The following is a 19,156-nucleotide window of genomic DNA, read 5'->3' as shown; positions in this document are numbered from 1 at the left end:
CCTGACGAAGATGCTTCTCCTCCATGCGAAGATACATGACCGCCTTGGCGTACGTCAGCGTGATGAGGGAGAGGTTGGCGGCGGATTGGCCGAGGTCGGGGTGGAGGCCGCGAAGGAGGTTGGTCAGGAGGACGGAGTCATCGATGGCCATGCCGACGTCGTGTAGCTCGTCGGCAAGAACCTTCATCTGCGCGCAGTACTCGTCGATTGAAAGATCATTTTGCTGCATGGTGAAGAAATTGCCTTGGAGGAAGACACGATGCTAGAGTTGATTGTCGAGGAAGAGGTCGCACAGCCTTGTCAACATGGCGTACGCCAATGGGTAACGGGAGTTAACCATATTGAAGAGACCTGGAGAGATGGTGAGAAAAAGCCACTTGACGATGTAGGCATCCACAGCAAGCCATTCGTCGTTGTACTTCATGTCGCGGATGTCGACGCTACCATCAACATGCTCGATGAGGAAGTAGGAGCAGAAGTGGAGCGCGAAGTAGGTGCGCCATGCGTTGTAGGATGGTGAGTCGAGGTCGAGGACGACTGGAACATGGTCTTTGATGTGGAGCTCGTTGAGGCGATCGGAGGTGAAGGTGGCACCGGCGAAAGAACCAGCGTCGGAGAGTTTGGCTTTGGAGCGAGACATAGTGGTGATTGGGAGGAGGGCGGCAGCTACTGAGGAAGGAGTAGCAGCGACAGCGTGATAGGGTTTAGGGTTTATGTGGCGGCGGCGGCTATGAGAGACATAGCGGCGGCGGCGGCGGAGTGGAAGGGTTAGGGTTTGTTGTGGCGGCAGCGGTGGCGGCTATAGGAGAAGTAGCAGCGGCGGTGGCAACGTGGAAGGGTTAGGGTTTGGTGCGTGTCACACCCTGATTTTCATGTCACAACACTTAAGCTAATAAATCATGATAAAATGTGGTTTGTCAAAAACTTTTGAGTGTTTAGGTCTTTGCTTGATTTGATTTTTGTGTGTTGGTTGCAAGTGCTCTAAAAATCAAATAAATCCTCCAACTCTTATACTCCTTCTCCTTGATCCAAAACCATGCCCAATGATCATGCCATGTGTGTAGGACATAAAAACAATTTCTTGCAAAAATATTCTGGCCAAAAAGAATTTTCTAAATGAGGTTTTCTAAAAACCCTTTAATTGAGACTTGAACTACAAGTACTTAATTAATGGTGTGAAAAATCTTTCAAAAAGTATATTTGGAACCTATTAGGTATAGGACTCCCATAAACCACAAAAATATAATTTTAGAAGTTATTTTCCTATTTTATTTAAAGGCTTTTTCTTCAGGCCAGAAATGGTCTTTAATAGGTTAAAATTATTCTAATGTTTCAAAAATATTTGAGAAAATTTAGGGAAGCTCAGTGGACATATATTGTCCATATAGAAGAGTTTCAACACATGGTCATGTTCAAATTATTGGTCAAATCCCTCAAAAACCATTTCTGGACATTTCAAGCTTTCGAAATGTTTAGAAAGGAAATATTCTCCATTAAATACAACAAAATTCTATCATGTCCAAAATGACCTACTTGAGTATCCTACAAAGTCTCATGTCATGGAGAACAATATAGACCCACCAAACCCTCTCAAAACCATTTTTGTCCTTTTTCAAGTTTGAACAACTTTGCACCGCCAAACATGTCCAAATGCTCTCAAACTTGGTGCACATGCTCAAATGGGGTAATATTGCATCTAGGCCAAATGGCACAAGTTGGAGAGAAGGATATCATGATCAAAGTGTTCTAAAACCCTTTCTGCCCAGAACCAAATTTGAACAACTCTACATTGCCAAGTGTGTCCTTGTGATCTGAATTTTTGTGGACATGTTCAAGTCCTCAAATGATGACACTACACCAAGTGGTGCATCAAGGAGAATAGATTTGCATGACTAAATCTTGGTAAAGCCATTTTTGCTGATTTCTAGGGTTTACCAAAGTTACATTGGCTACTTTGCCCAAATGAGCTCAAACTTGGTGGAACACCCTACTTCTATGTGCCATTTCATCCTGTTAAGTTTCATGTCAAGTGAAATTAAATTTCTTGCCCAAACCTACATCAAACCCCTTCTGGCAGAATTTCAAAATGCAAGTTTCAACCCCTTCCACTAATCTCCATGAGCTGAAGCTTTTACCACGGCCTCACCTGCTCCTCCTCTACCTCCTGCATGCCTTGCTGCCCAAGGAGGAATGATTAAGGGGGGCATAGACCCATTTTTCTTCTTTGGACATCATCATTCCCACTCTCCCTCAACCCCCTCTCTCCTCTAATAGATCCCCAGGGCATCCGATGCCATTTCCACATTGTTTACTCCCCCTGCAGTCCCTAGACACAAGTGGGCACGCGGGTGCGCGCTGAAAAGCCGCTGATGCCAGCCAGAAACATGCTCTAGAGCGCATGGCAGGGCGTTCAACCGTTGACGTCGCATTCCTCGACCACCTCGAGCCTCCTCCTTGCGCCAGTCGAGGTGTCTCGATGTCCGCAACATGCCACCGCGCTGCCCCCCTCCTTTCCCTCTCTGTCCTGCCCGTGCTACGCGTGTCCAGAGCCGCCCGAGCCCGCCAATGCACATGCGAGCTCGTGGCTCCACCTGGAGCTGGCCCCGCTCCCTCTCTCTTCCTGGCGCCCTACTCCACCGCCACAAGCACCGCAGACAAGCCCTCGCTCTCTCCCCTTGCCGCCCGAGCCGTTGCCACGGCCACCAGTGCGTCGCGTCCATGGTGAGCCACGGGTCGGCTACTTAAGGCCGCTCCTGAGCCCCCTCTCTACTCCTTTGGCTCTCCCCCCCCCCGTGCACCCCCTGGACCAACCCACTCCCCTCCTTGTGCCCTCCTTGCATCTCCATGGCCGGAGCAATGCCGCCGGCCTCTGCCTAAATTCGCGGCACTAAGAAGACAACAGAAGACCGAGTCAATGCTAGCTACAAGGAACCACCTTCACCCCATTAGCTCATCAAGCGAGAGATTGTTGAAGATTCTTCCGGATCAACCCAGATAATTTCATCGAACAACTATAAGAGACGTAGCGACACCTGAGGAAGACCCATAAGACTGCACGGGACACGAAGCAAGCACGACTATTGAGTCCGAGTACCCCTAGGGTAGTATGAGTCCTGTACCCCCTATGCGCAGTCGAGTCAGTAAGATGGTTCAAATAGAACCATGATTGTGTGTTGCTTGATTTTATTTGTTTGTGTTTTGATATCAGTCACCCTTTTGCCCTAGGAAACAAGTACATGACTATATCACCTGCCTTATTTTATTGTTTGTGTTTGGCCCTTTCGGCACTTGCTTCTTTGCACTTGCACTATAGAACCTCCTTTAGGCATTCCCCTCCCCTATGCTACTTCTCCCTCTCATCTCTCTCATCAACTAAAGATCAGCAAGACAAGAAGCACCATGGATTCCACCTCAGCGACCAACTAGCACCGAAGACTTTTGCTACAGCCTTCTAGACCAAGTGCAGCCCCGTAGAGTTATGGTTGCCCCTCAAGATTAGAAACCCATTCCTAGACCTTCTAGGACTTCAGAAGATACCCCAGCTCGAATCCTTAACCATGTGCTCAACCCACAGAATTGCAAGAGAACTGGTTAAGCCTCTGTAATCTTGCTTATCACTGGGTTCATTATGGAGCTAGTGGACAGAGTGAACTAGCACATTGCGATCCTAATATAGCACAAGAACTGACGATGCCATAGGGAAGACCAATTTTAGAATGTAGGAATAGAGGACAAATGACTTGATGAGTTTATATCAGTAACCGTGAGGTATTTATCTGAGACTATTTGGTGGATTATGAGGCTTTCATATTGGTAGATTGAAAGTGCAACTATCCCTAGGTGGTTTTGGTAATTCATAACAACATATAGCTCATTGAGCTAATGCTCTTCCAAGATGATTATTTCAGGAAAGCTCAATGATTGGCATGGCATGGATGGTGAAAGTGGATCCCTCAAAATGCTAAGGACAAAGGATTGGCTCAAGCTCAAAAGCTCAAGACTCTTCATTTTATATTTTAGTGATCCAAGATCACATTGAGTCGTTAGGAAAAGCCAATACTATCAAGGAGGGATGAGGTGTTGCTTAATGAGCATCTTGCTTCATGTGCTTAATGATATGCTCCAAAATCCTCAGCTACTTTCCCATATCCACATATGACCTAAACCCTAAGCCAAACTCGGTCCTACCGATTCTTTCTATCCGGCGCCACCGAGTTTCACTTGTCATAAGCCACTGCCAAACCCTAGCAATTCGGTTCTACCGATAGGGATCTCGGTCTCACCAAGATGGGATTGCAAACTCTCTGTTTCCCTTTCGTAACTTTTCGGTCTCACCGAAAGAGCGGATCGGTCCCACCGAGATTGCAATGTAAACTCTCTGTTTCCCTTTTGTAACTTTTCGGTCTCACCGAAAGAGCAAATCGGTCCCATCGAGTTTGCCTGACCAACTCTCTGGTTAGCTTATTACCAAAATCAGTCTCACCGAGTTTGTGTAATCGGTCTCACCGATATTACGTTATGCCCAAACCCTAACCATATCGGTCCTACCGAGTTGCATGTTGGTCCCACCGAAAATCACTAACGGTCACTAGGTTTACTATTTTGGTCCGACCGAGTTTTTTGATTCGGTCCCACCGATATTGGTAAATTGTGTGTAACGGTTGGATTTCGTGTGGAGGCCATAAATACCCCTCCACCTCCTCTTCACTCGTGGAGAGAGCCATTAGAACACATCTACACTTCCAACTCATATGTTCTGAGAAAGAACCACCTACCCTTGTGTTGAGACCAAGATATTCCATTCCTACCATATGAATCTTGATCTCTAGCCTTCCCCAAGTTGCTTTCCACTCAAACCTTCTTTCCACCAGATCCAAATCCTATGAGAGAGAGTTGAGTGTTGGGGAGACTATCATTTGAAGCACAAGAGCAAGGAGTTCATCATCAACACACCATTTGTTACTTCTTGGAGAGTGGTGTCTCCTAGATTGGCTAGGTGTCACTTGGGAGCCTCCGACAATATTGTGGAGTTGAACCAAGGAGTTTGTAAGGGCAAGGAGATCGCCTACTTCGTGAAGATCTACCGCTAGTGAGGCAAGTCCTTCATGGGAGATGGCCATGGTGGGATAGACAAGGTTGCTTCTTTGTGGACCCTTCATGGGTGGAGCCCTCCGTGGACTCGCGCAATCGTTACCCTTCGTGGGTTGAAGTCTCCATCAACGTGGATGTAGGATAGCACCACCTATCCGAACCACGGGAAAAACATTCGTGTCTCCAATTGCGTTTGAATTCTCCAAACCCTTCCCTTTACATTCTTGCAAGTTGCATGCTTTACTTTCCGCTGCCAATATACTCTTTGCATGCTTGCTTGAATTGTGTGATGATTGCTTGACTTGTCCTAAAATAGCTAAAATCTGCCAAGAACTAAAATTGGGAAAAGGTTAAGTTTTTATTTGGTCAAGTAGTCTAATCGCCCCCCTCTAGACATACTTCCGATCCTACAAGTGGTATCAGAGCCAGGTATCCATTTGCTTTGATTTCCATAGCTTTTGGTGGTCATAGCCTTGGTTTCACAACCTAGGAGAGTATGGCGTCTAGCGAGGGAAATTATCACCGTAGAGGTCCTTACTTTGATGGTACTAATTTTGCTAGTTGGAAGCATAAAATGAAAATGCATATTCTTGGACATAACCCCGCCGTTTGGGTTATTGTGTGTGTTGGTTTGCAAGGTGACTTCTTTGATGGGAGAGAACCAAACCGTGAAGCTACCGCAGATGAGTTGAAGATGTTGCAATACAATGCTCAAGCTTGTGATATTCTCTTCAACGGATTGTGCCCCGAAGAATTCAACAAAATCAGCCATCTTGAGAATGCAAAGGAAATTTGGGACACTTTGATTGATATGCACGAAGGTACCGACTCCGTCAAGGAATCCAAGTTGGATGTGCTTCAAAGTCAACTTGACAAGTTCAAAATGAAGGATGGTGAAGGTGTCGCTGAAATGTACTCTAGGCTTGCTCTCATCACAAATGAGATTGCCGGCTTAGGAAGTGAAGAGATGACTGATAGATTCATCACCAAGAAGATTCTAAGAGCCTTGGATGGAAAATATGATACTGTGTGCACATTGATCCAAATGATGCCCAATTACAAAGATCTCAAGCCAACGGAGGTAATTGGAAGAATTGTTGCTCATGAGATGTCACTTAAGGATAAAGTGGAACTTCACAACAAATCAAGTGGTGCCTACAAAGCCTCATGTGAAGCCCCTAGATCATCAAGTGAGAAAAAAAACTTCAATGAAGAATTGAGCTTAATGGTGAAGAACTTCAACAAATTCTACAAGAGTAGAAGCAAAGATAGAAGCTTCAAGTCAAGGTCCTACAATGACAAAAGATCTTCTAGTCAAGAGCGAAACTGCTACAATTGTGGAAGACCCGGACACTATTCCAATGAGTGTACGGCTCCCTACAAGAGAAGATAAGACTCTCCAAAAAGAAGAAGCAAAGAATCACCACCAAGAGAGAGAAGGAGTAGAGATGATCGTTATGAACGAAGATACTCACGGAGAAGCAAGGATTCGGAAAGGAAGGAAAAATCATCAAGGAGCTACACAAAACGAAGACATCAAGCTCATGTTGGTGAATGGGTATCCGGCTCCGACTCCGACAGCCACTCCGAGAGAAGTTATCACTCTGATTCCGAATATACTCAAGATGAAGGTGTTGCCGGTCTAGCACTTGTGTCAACCAACTCCTATGACATATTTGACTCACCTAATGAAGGAATTGGAAGATGCTTCATGGCCAAAGGTCCTAAGGTAACACACCCCGAGTATGTTGATTTTAATAGTGATGAAGATGACTTGTTAGGTGATGATTTACTTGTTGACAACTCTAGTGATGAATACTATGATGAAGCATCAATTAATCATGCTAATCAAGATAAAACGAATGACAATGATAAGGAGAAGATTGAGGCTCTAACTAAAGAACTAAACACTCTTAAGTTAGCTCATGAAACTATCTTCGAAGATCATCGAGAACTTTTAAAAGCTCATGAGAAGTTACGCTTTGAAAAGCTCAATCTTGAGCAAGAGCATGAGTTTTTAAAGGCAATCAATAATGATCTTCGCAAGAAAAGCTCTTCTTACATTGCCAAGCGTTTACTCTTATCCACTTACATACCTCAAGTCAAGTCTAGTAACAAGAACAAGAAAGATTCTTCCTCTAGTAGTAACAATGATCATGCTAAATCCAATATTGTTGCTTCTAGTAGTTCTCTTGATTCCACTAATGATTCTCTTAGCCAAGTTACACTTGAGCAAGATAATAGCTTATTGAAGGGAATTATAGAGAAAGGAGTGTACAAAAGCCTTGCCGGGAGTAAGCAATTCGAGGAAATTGTGCGCAAGAAAGGAATGCACCGGAAGAATCAAGGTGTTGGTTTTGAACGAAAGTTCAATGCCAATGGAGTTGAATGGGAAGAAGATCAATACCCCAAGACAAAGTTTGTTCCTCAACAAGAGAAGTATGATACTTCCTTCAAGGGGACACAAGCTCAAGATGATCTTCCACCACAAGACTACAAGAAAAAAGGCAAGGACAAGCTTCAAGAGGAAATTGATGCATTTGAAGAAGCTCCTAAGACCTTAGTCAAGTGGATTCCCAAGACCACTTCAAGTTCCACTTCATCAAGTACGACTACAACTCCAAGGATTCCCATCAAGATGGTGTGGATCCAAAAGAAGAAGAACTAGAGAGTTCTTGAGGGTGACTCTGCCAACATACTTCACTCTTATCATTTTGGCAAGAACAAGTGCAATCAACTTCCACATCTTTCACTAGTTCAAGGAGTCACAAACCCTCTTGTTGGTAAGACAAGGGACAAGGTAACCTAAAAGTTTTCATGGACATCATCTTGTGTGCATCACTCTATGTCTATGGATATCCTTGTTTGTTCCTTGTGGGACTAACCCATGTAGGTATTGAAAGTGCAATTCACTCAAATGGATAGCTCCAAGTGATCTACATCAACATTGAGCATCCACATCTTCAACATCTACATGAAGTCATCATCGACAAAACCCAAGGTTAGTTCATCCCTCTTAGGGGGGATATCACATCTAGGGGGAGCTTTACTCTAAGACTTGAGCTAAAGCAACTCTAAAGATGTGAACACAACAATGCTTTATGTAAAAGTGGTAACCCCACTTGAGCTTAAACGATGAGTATGACCTATGATCAAGTGTTCTCACTTGACTCCTAAGTCAATATACTCATATATAGATGACCTAGTCATCGCAAATTGCTTGATAGATGCTAGAATTGGTTGTGCATGCTTTGTCACATATTTCAATTGCCATCTTATTGTGTGAGCATGTTGGTTGCATATTTTACTCATTCGAGGACATCCACTTGTTGTTTTGATTGTTTGGTTTTATTTCCTTTTGCCAAGTGGATGGACAAGAATGCCTAAGAACCTCCTCTAGCTATCTATGCTTTTCTCGTCTCAAACTCTATTCATGCTACATCACAAAATTTGATCAAGTCAGATTCGAACCACTCTGTGTGAGGAGCACTCGGAGTCCCCGAGTCGTCATAGACTTAAACTTCCAAAACCTCTTTGTGATTTTCGGTCTGATCGATACCCCACTTTCGGTCTTACCGAGATCATTAAGTTGATCTAGGTTTTCGATCTCGGTGCAACCGATTTGAACCTTTCGGTCACACCGAGTTGCAATAACTGTCTACAGTTTTGCATCTCGGTGCCACCGAGTTGTTCCACTCGGTCACACCGACAGGGTCGGGCTATATATAGTCACGGGCAAAAATTTGGAAATTTCTCCGAACCCCTTCGCCCGCGCGATAGCCTTCTCTGCCAACGTGGTCTCCGGATCGTCTTCTCGCCGCCAGCCGCCTCCAGTCGCTGGTCTCCGTCGCCATCAACGGGAATTCTACCCCGCCATTGCCGCTGTAGCGAGTCTCCGCCAAACTAGGGTATGGACTCGATCTTTGTGCTATTCCCCAATCCGATTCTTAGCACATTGTGATCATATTGATTCTAGCCACGTTGGATAAACTTCTATCCAGTCAATGAACTCGTAGATTAGGTTTGATTCGAAAATTCTAGGTTTAGGTTTCCGCCGAAACCATCTCGGACCCACCGAGTTGAAAAACTCGGTCCCACCAATTTGGCTTATGCCATTGCACAAGTGAAACTCGGTCTGACCGAGAATTACTTATCGGTGTGACCGATTTTGGAACTCTGTGAAACCCTAGCAGTCTCGGTGCCACCGAACTGTGACTCGGTCCAACCGAGTTCACTAGTTTAGGTTCCAAAAACTGCTTCGGTATCACCGAGTTTGAAAATCGGTAGATCCGAGATGATTTCAGTGGGAAACTAAAACTAAGTTTTTGAATCATTCTTTTGCAAAAATATCTGCATTTTGTGATGCTCATCTATTCTACCTCATCTATAAACTATTCACAGGGTCAGCAGTCAGCTTGTTCATCATGTCAGGCCAAAGTGATAGCCAGAACATGTCAGAAGAGCAAGTGCAGATGAGTGAGGGCACTAGTCCCTCAAGTTCTTCAGATGATGGCAGCAGAAGTACTCCTAGCAATCTGCCTACAGCTGCCACCAGACAGAGGAAGAAGAGAACCTCAGAATCAGAGGATGAGGATTATGTGGCAGAAGAGGAAGCAACTTCAAAGAGAGTAGTGCTTGAGAAGGAACATGGCTCAGCTCAAGGCACAAAGCCAGGGATGAAAGTCAAAAGGCCAGCAGGCAGGTAGCCTATGTCAAAGGCCAGAGCTTCAACTGAGAAGCCTGCACCCATAGAGCCAGTTGCTGCTGAAGGCAAGAAAAGGAAGGAAAGGGTCAAGAAGACCGTAGCCAGAGTGCTTGGCAAGGCTTCCATCATGGAAGAAGATGAAGAAGAAGAGGTTGCTGCACCAGCACCTAAGGCACCCAAGCTGATGGGTGATGCCATAAGAGCAGGAGCAACTGCTTCCAAGGCCAAGCCAGCTCCAAAGCCAAAGCCAAAGAGGAATACAAGAAGCATCCCAGCTGCTGAGAAGAACAAGGCCCCAGTGCCTGACATTGCAGAAGATGATGAAGAGCAAGTTCTCAGAAAGCTCAAGCCCAAGATCCCAGACCATAGTGATGCTCATCCTGTGGCTGAGGACATGAAGCTCTGGAGAGATTCAGGGCTCAGGAAGTGGAGAGAAGCAGACCTGTATGCTTCAAGGAGAAGGACTGCTATCGATTATAGGTTTTACACTAAGGAACAGCAGGACTTCTATGAGACAGTGCTGCTTGATAAGAAGCCAATTGTATGTGATATGAGATGGGTCGATTGGCAATATATCAAGGACAACGAAGAGTACTACCCTGGAGTGCAGGACAGCTTCAAGGCATGTGGAGTAGAGGACTTTTTTGGGCAGAAGCTCACAAAGTGGAATGAGGAGCTTATCATGCAGTTCTACTCCACATCACATTTTTATTCAGATGGCAGAAGTGTATGGATGTCTGAGTGTACGAGGTACCAATCTACAGTTGCTGAGTGGGCACAGCTCATCAATGCCCCAGAAGAGCATGAGGATGACTTGGATGTATATGCCAAGAAGAAGATGGATCATAACTCAATGTCAAACATGTACAAGGAGATCCCAAATGAAGCACTTGATACATTCAAGTTTGGCTCAGTACACTATCTTCTGTCAGGTCTGCCTACTATCAACTGGATTTTGAGGCACACTCTGTTGCCCAAGTCAGGTGATCACAAGATGATCAGAGGCCATGCGATAAATTTGCTTCATATATTTGATGTGCCACAGAAGTTCAAGGTCATGAGCCTCATCGTAGAAACAATCAAGAGGACTGCAGCAGACCAGAAGAGGAGTTGTGGATATGCCCCTCAAATTCAGGAGCTCATTAACTCCAAGATGGGCACAGGCATATACCTTTTGGATAAGGAACATCTGCCCATCCATCCAGATTTTGAAGATAATCAGGTTGTCATGCATGAGAATGAACCATCGTCCGTTCAAGCACAAGCCAAGAAGGAGAAGGCAAGGAAGGAGAAAGCTGCCAAGATGCCAACTCAAGAGGAGGCATCTGAATATTTCTTGAAAACCAAACAAGAGCAGCTTGGTTACCTGATTGCATCCACCCTGCGAATTGAGAAAGGACTGGCCACCCTAACTCAGAACCAGGCAAGCCTAGAGAGAATCGTAGAACAAAAGTTCTATGACTTGGATATCAAGGTGACAGAGATTCAGACTGCAGTGGAGCAGCTCCAAGATGACATGCAGGAGAGGAAAGGGAAGACTACAACTGATGCCTTTGCCAGAGTGCCACGAGGTCCGAGGTCGTCTGCAGTGCCAGTTCCTGACACAAGAGCAACCGCCTTAGCTCCAGCCGTAGCACCAGCCCAACCTGCTCCAGCATCTAACTCAGCTTCAACTCCAGCGTCTACTTCAGCGTCTACGGAAGCCTTCGTCCTTGGAGTGATCCGGACTCCACCACCACCTGAAGATCAAGCCTGAGTGTCGATTTAGCACTATGCATTTTGTAGGAACTTTTTGGTAACTTGTTGCCAAAGGGGGAGAAAATGTATAGATCATAGGCTTCGATAGAGAGTGTTGCTTTTATTCTCTCTTGCTTTATTTGGTGGTTTTTCAAACTTTATTTGCTTTTGAGTGCTTGAGATACTATGTCGTTATGCCTGTGAGACATTGATGATCATGTGTTTGATCATAAGCTACACTTAATGCTTGCTTAATGCTATTATCTTATCTATCGTATCTATCTTGGTGATGAGTGCATGTATTTCATTCTTATCATTTTAAGCGCTCCACCAAGATGTATGTGACATGGAAGAGTAACCCATGACTCTAACTCCTTGTGCATTTGCAGTCCAAAGCAAATTTTAAATATGCACAAATTTAGGGGGAGGTCTTACTTATCACATACTTCTCAAAGCGACGATATATTTCATGCTTATTATCATTTGTTGAAGCTTTGATCTATATGTTGTCATCAATTACCAAAAAGGGGGAGATTGAAAGTGCAACTATCCCTAGGTGGTTTTGGTAATTCATAACAACATATAGCTCATTGAGCTAATGCTATTCCAAGATGATTATTTCAGTAAAGCTCAATGATTGGCATGGCATGGATGGTGAAAGTGGATCCCTCAAAATGCTAAGGACAAAGGATTGGCTCAAGCTCAAAAGCTCAAGACTCTTCATTTTATATTTTAGTGATCCAAGATCACATTGAGTCGTTAGGAAAAGCCAATACTATCAAGGAGGGATGAGGTGTTGCTTAATGAGCATCTTGCTTCATGTGCTTAATGATATGCTCCAAAATCCTCAGCTACTTTCCCATATCCACATATGACCTAAACCCTAAGCCAAACTCGGTCCTACCGATTCTTTCTATCCGGCGCCACCGAGTTTCACTTGTCATAAGCCACTACCAAACCCAAGCAATTCGGTTCTACCGATAGGGATCTCGGTCTCACCGAGATGGGATTGCAAACTCTCTGTTTCCCTTTCGTAACTTTTCGGTCTCACCGAAAGAGCGGATCGGTCCCACCGAGATTGCAATGTAAACTCTCTGTTTCCCTTTTGTAACTTTTCGGTCTCACCGAAAGAGCAAATCGGTCCCACCGAGTTTGCCTGACCAACTCTCTGGTTAGCTTATTACCAAAATCAGTCTCACCGAGTTTGTGTAATCGGTCTCACCGAGATTAGTTATGCCCAAACCCTAACCATATCGGTCCTACCGAGTTGCATGTCGGTCCCACCGAAAATCACTAACGGTCACTAGGTTTACTATTTCGGTCCAACCGAGTTTTTTGATTCGGTCCCACCGAAATTGGTAAATTGTGTGTAACGGTTGGATTTCGTGTGGAGGCTATAAATACCCCTCCACCTCCTCTTCACTCGTGGAGAGAGCCATCAGAACACATCTACACTTCCAACTCATATGTTCTGAGAAAGAACCACCTACCCTTGTGTTGAGACCAAGATATTCCATTCCTACCATATGAATCTTGATCTCTAGCCTTCCCCAAGTTGCTTTCCACTCAAACCTTCTTTCCACCAGATCCAAATCCTATGAGAGAGAGTTGAGTGTTGGGGAGACTATCATTTGAAGCACAAGAGCAAGGAGTTCATCATCAACACACCATTTGTTACTTCTTGGAGAGTGGTGTCTCCTAGATTGGCTAGGTGTCACTTGGGAGCCTCCGACAATATTGTGGAGTTGAACCAAGGAGTTTGTAAGGGCAAGGAGATCGCCTACTTCGTGAATATCTACCGCTAGTGAGGCAAGTCCTTCGTGGGCGATGGCCATGGTGGGATAGACAAGGTTGCTTCTTCGTGGACCATTCGTGGGTGGAGCCCTCCGTGGACTCGCGCAACCGTTACCCTTCGTGGGTTGAAGTCTCCATCAACGTGGATGTAGGATAGCACCACCTATCCGAACCACGGGAAAAACGTTCGTGTCTCCAATCTATTATATAATTAAGACAAGAGGCAAACAAGCCATCACGTTCGTCCACACAGATTAAATTATCTCAACCATTAACATGTTAATATAAACGGCCGAGATTTAAAGACATAACGTTACATATAAATATTATGTATAGGCATATAATGTGTTGCACTGCTAAGTTTGTCACGATATGCAAAGTACATGCTCAAGGTTAGCCCCATCACGATTTCACGTAAAAAGAGAGAGAGATGGAGAGAGAGTTCGATAACAGAAAAGGAGATGTAGTCAATCCCGATTTGGATTCTAATAGAAAAAGAGGCCAACCACGCTACGCTTTGGCTTTCTTTTAGACAGGCTACGCTTTGGCTGACCTGATTTTTTTGAGAAAATCTGATGTAATTAGTGCCAGTTTAAATTCTATTAGAGAAAGAAGCCCAGCCATGCTACGTTGTGGCTAACCTGCCACCAATCGGCTCAGTTTCCCACTGCACCATATTACTACAGACATATGGATCAATTTTTTTTAAACAAACATATGGATCAACATCAATTGCGGCAGCGAAAGGGAAAAGAAAAAAAGAGGTGCTAAAAGATTAAAAGACCGAAACACACATCCATCCAACATTGACACATAGCTCTTTCCAAATCAACAATAAAAACATTTTATTTTATTTACAAAATTCATAATAAGAGAAAAAATGATAGCACTTTAGTTTAGCATGAATTCGAGGTAATGTTCCTAAATAGCTAAATTTAAATTCAGTTATATATATTTAAAATCTAAGATTTAAAAGATGTTGCATTACATACATTTTCATGTACATACAGTATACACGATGCGTAGGAATAGTTCAACATGTCTCACGCACACTCATATGCATTTCCTATTAAGAATATCTTTCCAAGACAATCATACATAAGTTGATATCGCAAATACGGCAGGCAACAACTCATATATGGAAAAGACCGAGCACCCCTTAATAGAGTCCAAGCAGAATACGCGTCAGCAACTGAATCAATTTAGGATCCATTTTCTGTGTTAGAAAAATCAGAATACGCATTGCCAATATCAATTCATTATAAGAGAAAAAATGCTAGCACTTTTGTTGGGCATGAACTCCATGTAATGTTTCTAAATAGCTAAATTTAAATTCCTTTGTAATATTTAAAATCTAAGATTTCAAAGATGTAGCATTACATACAGCATCAGGTAGATACAGTATACACGGCACGTAGGAATAGTTCAACATGTCTCACGTCACACTCATAGTCATAAGCATTTCCTATTAAAAATATCTATCCAAGACAATCATATATACCCGCAAAAAAAGACAATCATATATACATAAGTTGGTATTGCAAATGCGGCAGCCAACAACTCCTATATGGAGAAGTTCGAGCACCCCACAAAATAGAGTCCAAGCAGAATACACACCGCAACTGAATGAATTTGGGATCCATTTTCTATGTTAGAAAAATTAGAATAAGCATCACCAACATCAATCCGGGCTTCTCTTTTTGGTTGTATAGTGCTTCATGTTGGGGTTGAAAACTTTGTCTACCCAGATTAAAAAAAAGAAAATAGATGTGTACGTACACAACAAAGAGTTTGTGAAAAGGTATTTATAAAACCATTTATGTTTAAAAATAATAAATATGTTAGCTGTAATATGCATGGACAGCTCGGATCAGAAATAATTTATATTTCCATTCTTGCAATTTTTTGGTAAAGAATCCTGATGTATGTTCTGTTTATTTATTTTTTGCGACGGATGATGCATGTTCTAATTACAATGGTTGAAATTCTGAATGTCAATGGAAAGAAATAAGGCATACAAATTCTTCAATATAAAAAATAAATATTCCTAATGAAAGTATAGTCATCGGAGGATGGAGTGAAAGCATATGTAATGTACATACATAAGATGAATACAGTCGATGACCGAGGGGCAAGAGAGCATTGCAAGTAGAATCGATTTTATTTGCCCACATGGACTAAACAGTTCGCTATGTCGTTATGTCATGGGTCCCAAGTACAATGATTGACATTAAAAATTTCACTTAAAAGGTGTATACGTGTGTCAGCACCAAACCAGCTATGACAGAAAATCATTCTGTAGAAATCTGTATTAAATGCATGCAACACAGTCATTTCATATGCCACACTTCAACCAACTAATTGATCAGATATGTTGATGGTGAATCAGAAAAAAAAAATACCATTGTGACTTGGAGATTTGCTTGGTCCATTTCGCATGTACCACACAACTGCTTTCGATCATATATTTTTATTCTGACATTGGACAAAAATAAATGATTGCACCAAGCAAAATCAAATCCATATATATATCATAGAGTAAGAACCCAAAAGTAGCTATTAAAAAGTACAGCAAATCGAAATTCTAACGTAGAGTAAGAAGCCAAAAATGATAATTATATATGAAGATATTTTTCGTAAAAAAACAATATTTCATGAAATAATAGATGTCATGGCGAATGGTGAAGTGGAGATTGCAATAGAAATATTAGTACGTTAGATAGAAAAATAGATTAAAATAGTAGTGCTTTGAATTAAAGATCAAAATTGATTCAATCAAGCTAGCTAGGTGTTCCCTTGGAATATAGCTTTTATATAACTTCATCTATATTATGAGATATGAAAAAAGAGAAAATGTAGAGCTGGATATAAGTGAATAATAATTAGCATGAAGGAACACATTACTGATGAAAGACATTGAGCATGACAATCAATCAATCTACGAGCATGAATGTGCGAGCCTCTACACCGTTAACAATGACGTGGATTGAGGAAGAGAAAGCCATGTCCAGATGTAAGATTACAATATTTTGCTTTAATTATTGGTAGAAACTTATTCCTATAATATTAAAATATCATTGTTTAGTAAAATTGCCAACCAATGGGGAACAAAATAATAGAGTGAAAAAATATGTCTTGCTAAAATTTATAGAACAAAAAAATAGAGTGAGAAAAATGTGTTTTGCTAAAATTTATAGAATTAACTACTAATATATTAATGATTTTTCGATCTCGAAAGGCAAATAGTTCCAATTTATCAATGATTCACTTGCAATCATACGATTCTACATAGCATATTCATGTGAAAGCAATGATCAAATTAAAAATGGCATATGTACATAGATTTATGTTGAAATTCTAGCCGCGCAAATGCGCGGGTCACCCCGCTAGTTGCGTTTGAATTCTCCAAACCCTTCCCTTTACATTCTTGCAAGTTGCATGCTTTACTTTCCGCTGCCAATATACTCTTTGCATGCTTGCTTGAATTGTGTGATGATTGCTTGACTTGTCCTAAAATAGCTAAAATCTGCCAAGAACTAAAATTGGGAAAAGGTTAAGTTTTTATTTGGTCAAGTAGTCTAATCACCCCCCCTCTAGACATACTTCCGATCCTACATAGATGAACTTGGAGGGATCGTGTTAATAGAATAGTGTAACTTTCATCACCCTGTAGTAAACTGGAATTTGTAGGACAATTAGGATCACAAGCTGAGATTCTTGGAGGAATACGATTTTGACTTGATCAGATGATATCAATAGGAGGATGTTGACATTACGAAAATGACTTGGAGAAAACGTGTATGAATTCTCGTAGGACATGAGATTTGGATTAATAGGTGATCCTAGTGGAGTAAATATGTTGAGTAAGTCTAGATGGTTTGGAGTAAATTGGATTTAGACTGAAGATCTCGATCATGATACCATGTTTCTCGGTGGACGATAAACTAGGAGATTGGGTTAATTGTCGGAGTTGATTTAGGGGTCTATATAAAGCCTGACCTTGGAGTTTACTTGACCATGATAATGGAAATTGGTGGACTTACTATAGTAGAGATATCCCTTTCAAGTATTTGGGGATTATGGGACATTAGGAGATCATGTGGAACACCATAAACATTGGATTTGTAGAATTAATGGATTATGTAGTGATTAATGGAAGTTAAGTGGTTGTTGGGGTTGGTTCATAGGAAGGAAACAAGGTTTTGGAGTGGCTTACGACGTGTTTCCTTAGGATAGAGATGCGTTATCTTAGACCTTGGGAAAATAGGATGAGCACTTGAATTGTCATGTTCAACTCAAGCTTAACAGCTCGTATGCCCTACCCATGGATTCTTAGGGGTGGCCATACATATGATTTTTGGGGTATGTAGACATGTATAATTCTGTTAAACCTCCTCTCGGGGGTCCTGAGGATAATAATAGCATGAGTAATGATTGGAGCTAACCTACACATGTAACACCCACTATGCGGCTATATCTCCCACGTGTCGGAGCACGACTTAGAGGCACAACTGCATAGGAGGCATGTCGCGAGAGGAGTAATCTTTACACATCCCATGTACTAAATAAGAAAGGGATAAATAGTTGGCTTACAATCGCCACTTCACACAAATATAAGTTAAACATACATCATCCAGAATACAATCAAGGTCCGACTACGGAACCAAAATAAAAGAAGAAAACCCAAAATGCTAGATCCCCGATCGTCCCAACTCGGCTCCACTACTGATCAACCGAAAAAGCCAACACAACGATCAAGATCTTCTTCGAGCTCCCACTTGATCTCGGTTGCGTCACCTGCACTGGTATCATCGGCACCTGCATCTGTTTGGAAGTATCCGTGAGTCATGGGGCCTCAGCAATCTCACACCCGCGAGATCAAGACTATTTAAGCTTATGGGTACGAAAGGGTAGTGAGTTAGAGCTGCAGCAAGTACTAGCATATATGGTGGCTAACATACGCAAAAAAGAGCAAGAAGAGAAGCAACGCAACGGTCGAGAAGCTAGAAGTGATCCTGAAACTACTTACGTTCAAACATAACACAAGAACCGTGTTCACTTCCCGGACTCCGCCGAGAAGAGACCATCACGACTACACACCCGGTTGATTTATTTTAGTTAAGTTAAGTGTCAAGTTTTCTACAATCGGACATTAACAAAATCCCATCTGCCCATAACCGCGGTCACGGCTTTCGAAAGTTCAAAATCTGCAGGGGTGTCCCAACTTAGCCCATCACAAGCCCTCACGGTCAACCAAGGATATTCCTTCTCCCAAGAAGACCCGATTAGACTCAGGATCCCAGTTACAGGACATTTCGACGATGGTAAAACAAGACCAGCAAAGCTGCCCGGATGTGCCGACAAATCCCGATAGGAGTCGCATGTATCTCGTTCTCAGGGCACACCGGATGGGCAAGACGTCAGGTTGGCATAGACCCTGGTTACCCAGGGCGCCGGACATCGCCCAGTTTGGACCAACACACAGAGGAGCACTGGCCCAGGGGGGTTAAAATAAAGATGACCCTCGGCCTCCGGAAACTCAAGTGAAAAAGGCTAGGTGAGGCAAATGTAAAACCATGGTTGGGCCTTGCTGGAGGAGTTTTATTCAAAGCAAACTGTCAAGGGGTTCCCATAACACCCAACCACGTAAGGAAAGCAAAATCAAGGAACATAACACCGGTATGACGGAAACTAGGGCGGCAAGAGTGGAACAAAACACCAGGCATAAGGCCGAGCCTTCCATCCTTTACCAAGTATATAGATGCATTAAAGTAAAAAAGATATAATAATGATATCCCAACAATATCCATGTTCCAACATGGAACAAAC

This window comes from Triticum urartu, chromosome 3A, assembly GCF_056163025.1.
Source record: "Triticum urartu cultivar PI428250 chromosome 3A, HENAU_Tu73, whole genome shotgun sequence".
Lineage (NCBI taxonomy): Eukaryota > Viridiplantae > Streptophyta > Magnoliopsida > Poales > Poaceae > Triticum > Triticum urartu.
The sequence above is the reverse complement of the archived record's forward strand: the minus strand, read 5'-3'. Positions refer to the sequence as shown.